An 11055-nucleotide genomic window follows, 5' to 3' on the forward strand; every position below is an offset into this window, starting at 1 on the left:
CTACAACACCCATCTGCACAGATTCCTGAGTTGCTTCCAGGCTAACCAGCTCCTGTACCATCTGTAATCTGGACCCTGGACTGCATTTAACAAGCAAAGTAAAGGTAAAGAAACTGCACCCTGTTATGTCCTTGCCTCCTTCCTGCAACATCTTCAGCACTGCTACATCTCTGTGCCAGACACTGCACCCTCTTCCCCAACACCTATCTACACTGCCCTGGGACTACAGCCCTGCCTGTGGAGGGCTACAACATCATTGCTGCACCACACCATCTGTCCCAGAGGATCTGTTTGCAGCGTCGGCTTAACACCTTCCTTGCCAAACACCACAGGTGGCATCACAAATCACTCATAAACTTTATTCCATCACTTCACCCCTTTTACATGGGCGCCTAGGGCCACAGACCGCGTCACCGCTGCTGACATTCCCCTCTGAGAGACCGGCCGGGTACCGAGTACCCCACAGCCCTGGGAGGGCGACCCACTAAACTTTACTTAAATACAGACAACTTTTGTCTGGAGTTTGGTAGGTATTCTCCCAAAACAAACTAAAGGGATCTCCCAATCTGCTTGAATAAAGCTACAGGGTGGGCCATTTGCATAGATACACCTAAATAAAATGGGAATAGTTGGAGATATCAACTTCCTGTTTGTGGCACATTAGTATATGGGAGGGGGGAAACTTTGAGATGGGTGGTGACCATGGTGGCCATTTTGAAATCAACCATTTTGGATCCAACTTTATTTTTTTCAATGGGAAGAGGGTCATGTGACACATCAATCTTATTGAGAATTTCACAAGAAAAACAATGGTCTGTTTGGTTTTAACGTAGCTTTACTCTTTCATGAGTTATTTACAAGTTTATGAACATTTATAAAATGTGTTCAAAGTGCTGCCCATTGTGTTGGATTGTCAATGCAACCCTCTTCTCCCACTCTTGACACACTGATAGGAACACCACAGAAGAAATGCTAGCACAGGTTTCCAGTATCTGTTGTTTCAGATGCTGCACATCTCGCATTTTCACAGCATAGACAATAGCCTTCAGATGATCCCAAAGGGGTCAAATCGGGATTCCTTGGTGACCATTTAACCGGCCCACGATGACCAATCCACTTTCCAAGAAACTGATTGATGGTATGGTGTGGTATATGGGGTGCAAAGATAGTGGGGCCATTCTTCATCAACGGAAGCCTCAATGCCACTGGATATCTGAAATTGCTGCATGATGATGTGTTGCCCTCTTTATGCACTGAAGATGGCACGTTCCCTGAGTTTTTCCAGCAAGATGGTGCACTACCACATTATGTGTGTCAGGTCCAAGCATTCCTACAAAGCATCTGAGCCCCTTAGACTAGCATTTCTTCTGTGGCTTTCTTCCTGTAGTTTTGTCGTGTGGCTGAACATCTGCAATTGCAACCAGTTTGCATTAATGCCTAAATTTCTGGGCTTAGGTAGTAGCCCAGGAGCAGTTCCACAATATATGCTAACATCCCTCCCCATCAGCTGCTGAGCCAGAGCAGTACTATTCATCAGCACACATTCATGCCAGCAGTGCAACAATGCTGCTGGAGCGAGCTGTCACTTTTTAAGAAACAGGTTGAGAATAACCCTTTAAAAAAAGATATTAAATGCTGAAATTCATTTCTGACACTACATTTCTCTACTTTTTGATTTGTAATTTCAGGCAGCAGTGACAATCACTGTCTATATTATTATTTAGGCAAATAGATGCCACAGAGGGATTTCCAACTTTATGATCCAGAATGGATATCTGATATTAGAAAGCAGCATCACATGCATTACATGGTTAGTATCTTTCCCTGATGATTGCTGTAGCTCATACACTGAAAAAATAGGCAGCCATATTTTCTATTTGTAGAGATGGGTAATGTGCTTCAAAACAAGTTGAAGGTGTTTTTAGGCAAAAACAGAGGTTCAGGTCAATATTTAATCAGATTTAGGGATCTTAATGGTTTATTTGCTATATGTTACATATTTAAACTATATTAAACATACATCTATTATGTCTGCTATAGGTAATTTAAGTATGGCCACTAGGAATGGAAATTATTAACAGATGGCTAGACAAGAGCAATATAACTACTCTACATGGACAACACACAGTGCCACATCATATGATTAAAGAAAAGGGTTTAAGAATTAAAGCCATGGTTGGAAATTAAAATTTATTTTAATCTTAAATGCCTATCGATTTAATGTCATAATTTGATCTTTTACCTTAATTACTGTTACCTTACTACTTTATTTAACTGTTTCATTTTTAATTTTTTAGTATCCCAGTGCATGCTCTTATATCAGGAGTCACTGATGTAGCTTCTGACCCCTCCCTGAAACAAAGCATCAACAGGGATTAGTCAGGGGCTGGGTTAGTCCTTGCACTACTGAAAATGCATCAGTTGTCAAAAATCTGGTATATTCTTAGTAGATTTTTGTCACTGTACAATATGTACAGTGACAGTGCACTCACTCGACAGCTCTGATAAGAAATGACGAGTATAAAATAAAGCACACTGTCAGTGCACATTGTAAGGAGAGAAGGAGCAAGGAGAGACCATCCCCGACCTTCCAAGTTATGTCACTTGTGGGGTGGTGCTGGTCACCTCTTTTCCTGCATGCCAGGTATTCTTCTTCCAATGCATACTAACAGTGCACTCTCTTGCCAGCTAGTTATTTTTGGTCAGAGCCGACAAGGAGAGCAATGTCACTGTAGATATTGCACAATGACAAGAATCTAATGAGTAGATGTCAATTGACAACTGATGCATGCTCAGTAAAGCCACTGAAATGGACGTCACTGATATCGCCTCATTTCAGGGAGGGGGCAGTTGTGGTAGTGACCGAGTCCTCTTTTCCGATGGGGACTCTTTTGACTATCTCAGCATGAACTGGGATTCTCTAACAATAAGGAAGTAGTAAAAAAAAATAAATAAGGTCGTTAGATAATGTAGTGACTTTTATGTAATGTAAGGTAAGGACTTTTTAATTAATATACATTAGAAAAGAGGTTAGATTAGGACACTAAATAGACAGGCATTTAGAATTAAAATAGGTTTTAACTTTGGACCACCCCTTTATACTGGGGCAGTTCACATCACGTAACCATCCTATGTTGCACAAATCATAAGGAGATACCTTTTCAATAGCCAAAAAGGTAATTAGACTTATATATCTTATCCATTAACATCCATTTTCTTGAAGCAGGGAAGCAGAGTCTGAAAGATAAAATCTTGGACTCTGTTTACCCTGTTTTCGTCATTGTTTTTTGCCAAACATCATAGTTAAGTCTATCATGCTATTGTGAAATGAGACTGAACACTGTTTTTTGTCTATTCAAATGCAAGTCGTAAGTACATTTTCCAGAACGCTAAAACATTATCGAAAAAGGAAAGATTCACAGACCAATTTGGGGCATGAAATTATGTAAACGGTATCTCTGTAAAGCATGCAGCAAAATATGATGATGCTATATGGCCTCTTTCACACTTCCGTTTTTTACAATCAGTCACAATCCGCCAGGTTTTGAAAAAAAGCGGATCCTCAAATTTTTTTTGAGGATCCGTTTTTTTCCCATTGACTTGCATTAATGGCGGATTGTGACGGATTGTTGTCCGTTGCATCAGTTTTTTGTGAGGATCCGCCAAAAGTTGCTGTCCGTCACCATCCTCAAAAATTTCAAAACGGAGCTTGTAACGTTTTTTTCTCTGGCGGATCCTGCAAACACTGATTTAACCCGAATTTCTTTCTGGGTGCCGGACAAAAAAAAAAAAATTCTCTCTCTCTCTCTCTCTCTCTCTCTCTCTCCTCTCTCTCTCTCTCTCTCTCTCTCTCCCCTCTCTCTCTCTCCCCCCTCTCTCTCTCTCTTTCTCTCTCTCTCTCTCTCCCCCCTCTCTCTCTCTCTCTCTCTCTCCCCCCTCTCTCTCTCTCTCTCTCTCTCTCTCTCTCCCCCCTCTCTCTCTCTCTCTCTCTCTCCCCCCTCTCTCTCTCTCTCTCTCTCTCCCCCCTCTCTCTCTCTCTCTCTCTCTCTCTCTCCCCTCTCCCCCCTCTCCCCCCTTCCCGGCCAGCGATTCCTTTAAATTTCTTCATTTTCAGGATCCGTCTGAATACGGATCCTGTGCCATCCGTTCACATCAGTTGAGAACGGATCTGCTTGTCCGCCTTTTTGGCGGATTATAACTGATGCAAAAAACTGAAGTGTGAAAGAGGCCTAAGCAACTCTAATTAAAGAAAATACATTGTCAAAAATAATTTTCCATTATAGTAGTGCCTGATTATTTTCCAGAGAACACCCCCAAAACTGGCAAAAACATACCCCACACATTTTTATTGCTTTATCTCAGAAAGGAAAACAATATAACTGTATGTATGAGAACTATTCATCTACAATATACTACATTTCCTGCTTTTTCAATATCGCTATATCTTACTTATTCTATACATAAACAAACTTAGCTTAACATGGTGCTAACAGGAACAAATTCAAGCATGAAGTTCATAAGTCACCTCTATGAATGAAATTACTATTATCAACAATTCCTCTATTTATTGTTTTAGCACATTTTGACATAGAGGGAAATGACGGAGTTAAAATAAACTCAAGCATATCAGTAAGAGGATACACAAGACCACAGCAGCTGGTTTTATATATATATATATATATATATATATATATATATATATATATATATATATATATTAGCTGAAGAGCCCGGCGTTGCCTGGGCATAGTAACCAACTGTGGTTAGTTATAACAAATTATAATGATTATATTGCACATAAAATCATTTCACATCATATATTCAACACTATAGATTTGCAACACAAATTAACTAAATGATTACCCAAGTATCCTCTCCTGTGTGATACTTTCTGCTGAGCTGTGTATCTAATCCTATCGTGTGTTACTGACTGCTCAGCCGTGTATCTAATCCTATCCTGTGATACTGACTGCTGAACAGTGTATCTAATCCTATCCTGTGTGATACCATCTGCTGAGCCGTGTATCTAACCCTATCCTGTGTGATACTGATTGCTGAGCCGTGTATCTAATCCTATTCTGTGTGATACTGTCTGCTGAGCCGTGTATCTAATAGACGATAACACCATAGAAATGATAAGAATAATAGGCCTCAGTTACCACAACTGTCTACAAAGAAAACTGTTGCTGATAGCAACCAATCACAGCTCCTTTTTCATCTTTTAAACAGCTCTGGGACAGCGTGGCGAGTTTTGTGTTTTGACTTTTATGTGGCGAGGTTGGTGTATGTGTGGTGAAATGTGTGCTGAGGGTGGTATATGTGTTGAAGCACGTGGTAGTGTGTGGCGCATTTTGTGTGTGTGTTCATATCCCGGTGTGTGGTGAGTATCCCATGTCAGGGCCCCACCTTAGCAACTGTACGGTATATACTCTTTGGCGCAATCGCTCTCATTCTTTAAGTCCCCCTTGTTCACATCTGGCAGCTGTGTGTTTGCCTCCAACACTTTTCCTTTCACTTTTTCCCCATTATGTAGATAGTGGCAAAATTGTTTGGTGAATTGGAACGTGCGGGGTTGAAATTTCACCTCACAACATAGCCTATGATGCTCTCGGGGTCCAGACACACACACACACACACACACACACATACACACGCATTGAGCTTTATATATTTTATATATATATATATATATATATATATATACACACACACAGACACACACACGCACTGTATATTTTGGTTGCGTCAGCTGACAATGTAAGGTCTGCCTTGTCCATACACATTAGAATATCAGTAAATAAGACTTATTCACAATATTTAAGATCTTTGGCAATAGTAAATCCCCTGTGAATGGAGAAAAGACTTCTAGAAATGCATTTTGCCAACAGCAGACATAAAGGACAGGATCTTACAGTGCACTAGAAACTGTAAAAGATAGGCTTTCTCTTTTGGCTTTCTGGATCACAGAAAGTTGTTCCGAATGGGGAGCATCCATATTACAGAAGACTATGGATTGATGTATATTTCTGTAGCCAACAGCATACATCCATAGAGATGTAGCATGGTGTTCAAAAACTGAGGGGGGAATCATATTTGAGTTGACCCCAATCCAGACAATGCGTATAACTGCAGAGCCACATCTTATTAGCAGTGGTGTTTACAGTGTGCATCACAACAGATGTCAATCCAATTACTATGTCAAATTCAATATACAAATGCCAAGACCAATATTACCAATATTACAGTAGACCAACATTATAGTGACCATATTGTGGTGGACAGCGGTTCTGCTGATCATATGACTCTCAGTACAGTTAAATTCTTATAAAATAATGTGTATATCACATTCTAGTCAAAATTAAATATAAGGTGATTTTCTCCATTGGTATACTTTCAGGTAGACAAATGTAGGAAAGGGAACGCATTACCACACCTCCACTTTTACTTTGCAGGACGATTGACATCAAAGAGTCTTCCACTGAGGAATACAACCCCAGGACGGTGTTCCATTTCTTACATTTACTGTTATGAATTGGTCACCAAGGAGGAAAAAATAAGCAACAAGCTAAGTCTCAGAAAATCAGAGAAGTTGGCAACTATGCAGATTGCAGATCCCTGAACTTAACCGCACAACTAGCAGCAGTCGCGGAGCGTTCCTACGATGTTCCTAGACGCCTCGTCACAACCAGAGAACTACATAAGCCTAAAGCAGGAAAAGAGGAAAACTAACTGCCCCACAGCAGACCCCAAAGGAAAGACAGCCCCCCACATGTATTGACGGTGAAACAAGATGAAATTACAAACAAAGGAGGAAAATAGGCTGAGCAAACGATGGGGCCCGGCTAACTAAACAGGACAGGAAAGGAAAGGCACTGTCTGCAATCTGCCAAAAAAAACCTACAAAAATATTGTCCAACACTTCTGATAGCAAAATTAACCCTGAAGTTACTAGACTTCTAAACCTATATCAGCACTCTGAAATATTCTGAGACAGAGCAAAAAAGAGGCCAATCTAATAAGGAACAAAAAGCAGATTGGCAAATACTGATTAATAGGAGTGGAAATTCAGCATATCCCCAGCAGGGGCAAGCTGATTACACAAAAAACTGAATTGACCAACAAGCGCAAGTGTGAACATTAGCAAAAAACAAACTTAACTTGAGAAGATTGGAAGAGAGCTGAAGTCCAGGACCTGAGAAGCAGACTGAATCACCAGCACCCGGATAGGGCGTCGGCTGTCTTATATTCAGTCTGATACTCCAGAGATCCAATCATTATCTTCCTCATCAGGTGGCAGATCACTACCACTTAAACCAACAGCACTACCTCCTGTCACCACCAGAGGGAGAACGGAAGGGGAACTCTCAACTGGTGGAGCAGAAAGTGAGTTCATGACAGTACCCCCCCCTTGAGGAGGGGTCACCGAACCCTCATCCATGCCACCAGGCCGATCAGGATGGGCCCGGTGAAAAGCACAAACCAATTTATTGGCATAAATATCAGAGGCAGAGACCCAAGAATTATCCTCCAGGCCATAACCCTTCCATTTGACCAAATACTGGAGTCTCCGTCTAACCAAACGAGAATCCAATATTTTCTCTACCTCATATTCCACATTGCCTTTAACCAATACAGGATCAGGAGGTGCTGCCACAGGAACTACTGGCTCAACAAACCTCTTCAACAGTGACTTGTGAAATACGTTATGGATTTTGAACGTAACTGGAAGAGCCAATCGAAAAGTAACAGGATTAAGAATCTCCAAAATCTTATAAGGTCCAATAAATCTGGGCTTAAATTTTATAGATGCAACCTTCATAGGAATATTCTTAGATGACAACCAAACCATATCACCCACTTTAAACCGAGGACCAATGGTCCTACGCCGGTTGGAAAAACGCTGGGCCTTTTCCTAAGAGAGTGACAACTTATCCACCACTTGGTCCCATATCTGCTGCATTCTCACAACCACAGTGTCCACACCTGGGCAGGACGAAGATTCCACTTGCCCTGAAGAGAATCGAGGATGAGACCCAAAATTACAGAAAAAGGGTGACATCAGAGTGGTAGAACTAGCTCGGTCAAGGGCAAAAATGAGACCCAATCATCTTTATCAGCAGATATAAAACATCTTAAATAAGACTCCAGGGTCTGGTTTGTTCTCTCAGTCTGCCCATTGGTCTGGGGATGAAACGCGGAGGAGAAGGATAACTGAATTCCCAGATTGGAACAAAAGGCTTTCCAGAATCTGGAAACAAACTAGACCCCTCTATCGGACACAATGTTCTCAGGAATCCTGTGTAACCGAACCACCTGTTGTAAAAACAAGGGCACCAACTCAGCGGAAGATGGCAACTTTGGGACTGGAACAAGATGGACTATCTTCGAAAATCTATCATAAATCACCCAGATAACAGTCATTCTCTGAGAGAAAGGAAGATCAGAAATAAAATCCATTGAGATATGGGTCCATGGCCTCTTGGGCACCGGCAGGGGCATCAGCAACCCACTAGAACGAGAACAGGGTTTAGACCGAGCACAAGTCCCACAGGACTGAACAAAATTCCTGACATCATGAGATAAGGCAGGCCACCAAAACGACCGACTCACCAAATCTCTGGTACCAAAAATACCCGGATGACCAGCCAATGCGGAGCAATGGACTTCAGACATCACTCTCTTTCTCCACTGGTCAGGAACATGCAATCTTCCCATAGGGCAACGCTCAGGTTTATCCTCCTGAAATTCCTCCAGGGCGCGTCTCAAATCGGGCGAAATGGCAGAAAGAACTACCCCCTCACCTAGGATAGTAGTAGGCTCGGTCACATTAAGAGAATCAGAAAAGAAACTCCTAGAAAGGGCGTCTGCCTTAACATTCTTAGTGCCTGGAAGAAAAGAGACCACAAAATTAAAACGCGAGAAAAACAAGGCCCATCTAGCCTGTCTAGGATTCAAGCATTTGGCCGACTCCAGATAAATCATATTCTATTGATCAGTGAGGGCCACATATTGATGTCTAGCTCCCTCCAACAAATGTCTCCACTCCTCAAATGCCCATTTCATGGCCAACAATTCCCGATTCCCCACGTCATAATTGCGTTCAGATGGGAAAAACTTTCGAGAAAAGAAGGCACAGGGATTCATCTTAGAAGTCACAGGGTCTTTTTGGGACAAAACAGCTCCTGCACCAATGTCAGAAGCGTCCACCTCCACTTGAAATGGAAGTGAGACATCAGGTTGCCGTAAAACTGGAGCTGAAGTAAATCTCTGCTTAAGCTCCTGAAATGCTGAGACAGCCTCAGGATACCAATTCAACACATCAGCTCCCTTCTTGGTCACATCAGTCAGTGGTTTGACAATACTAGAAAAATTACCTATAAATTTACGATAGAAATTAGAAAAACCCAAAAACTTCTGGAGAGCCTTCAAAGAAGTAGGCTGAACCCAATCATAAACGGCCTGTACCTTGGCTGGGTCCATTTCAATAGTTGACGGAGACAAGATAAATCCCAAATATGAAATCCTATGTACACCAAAGAGGCACTTCGATCCCTTAACAAACAGGGAATTCTCCCTCAAAATCCGGAACAATGTCCAGACATGTTCCACATGGGAATCCCAATCACTAGAAAAGACCAAAATATCATCCAGATAGATGATCAAAAACTTATCCACAAAGTCTCGGAAAATATCATTCATAAAGGACTGGAAGACAAAAGGGGCATTGGAGAGCCCAAAAGGCATCACCAGGTACTCAAAATGTCCCTCCGGAGCATTAAACGCCATCTTCCATTCATCCCCGTGCTTGATGCGAATAAGATTATACGCCCCCCTGAGGTCAAGCTTTGTAAACCAGCAGGCACTTTTAACTCTGGAGAATAAATCAGACATCAGGGGTAACGGGTACTGATATTTAACCGTCATCTTGTTAAGGGAACGATAATCAATACACGGTCTTAATGAACCGTCTTTCTTGGCCACAAAAAAAACAGCGCCTAAAGGTGATGAGGATGGTCTAATATGACCCTTCTCCAACGACTCCTTAATATAGGATCGCATAGCATCATGTTCGGGTACCGATAAGTTGAAAAGCCGACCCTTGGGAAATTTACACCCAGGCATCAACTCAATTGCACAGTCATAACTCCTATGAGGAGGCAAAGATGCAGACTTACTCTCACTAAAAACATCAGAGAAATCAGCCAGATAATCAGGAATATCATGAGACTGAGGAGATGTGGAGAAAACAGGAGCGTCCCTAAGAACACACTGACAACCCCAACTCACCACAGACCCAGATTTCCAATCCAAAACTGGGTTATGAGTTTGCAACCAGGGGAACCCCAGAACAATAGTATCATGCAAACTATGCAGCACCAAAAATTTACACTTTTCTAGGTGGTCTGGGGCAACTCATCACCTAGCTCCAAAACTGAGGTTTATTCTCCGCCAAAGGAGTGGCATCAATACCCCTCAAAGGAATAGGCGTCTGCAGAGGCATCATGGACAGACCACAACGTTTAGCAAAGTCCAAATCCATCAGATTCAACGCTGCTCCTGAATCCACAAAAGCCTTAGTGGAAAATGTGGACAAGGAGCAGATCAGTGTAATTGCCAAAAGGAACTTAGGTTGTATACTGCCCACAGCAAATGTGTCTGCAAAACATTTCTTTCGTTTAGGGCAGACAGAAATAGTATGAGAGGCGTCTCCACAGAAAAAACACAGCTTATTACGCCTTCTAAACTCCCGTTGCTGCACCCTAGACAAAACCCCATCACATTGCATAGGTTCAGACATTTGTTCAAAAGGTGGCAGCGCCTCCCGTGTAATTTTACGTTCACGTAAACACCAATCAACTTTAACGGCTAATGACATAGAGCCATCCAGACCAGAGAGAACAGGAAATCCCACCATAACATCTTTTACGGTCTCTGACAAACCTTTCCAAAAGAGAGCTGCCAATGCACTATCATTCCATGTAGTAAGGACCGCCCACTTTCAGAATTTTTGGCAGTACAACTCTGCAGGATCCTGACCCTGGTTTAATGCCAACA

The sequence above is a fragment of the Dendrobates tinctorius genome, unplaced genomic scaffold (genome assembly GCF_039654945.1).
Source record: "Dendrobates tinctorius isolate UK_male_01 unplaced genomic scaffold, ASM3965494v1 ptg000073l, whole genome shotgun sequence".
In the NCBI taxonomy this organism is placed as follows: Eukaryota; Metazoa; Chordata; class Amphibia; order Anura; family Dendrobatidae; genus Dendrobates; species Dendrobates tinctorius.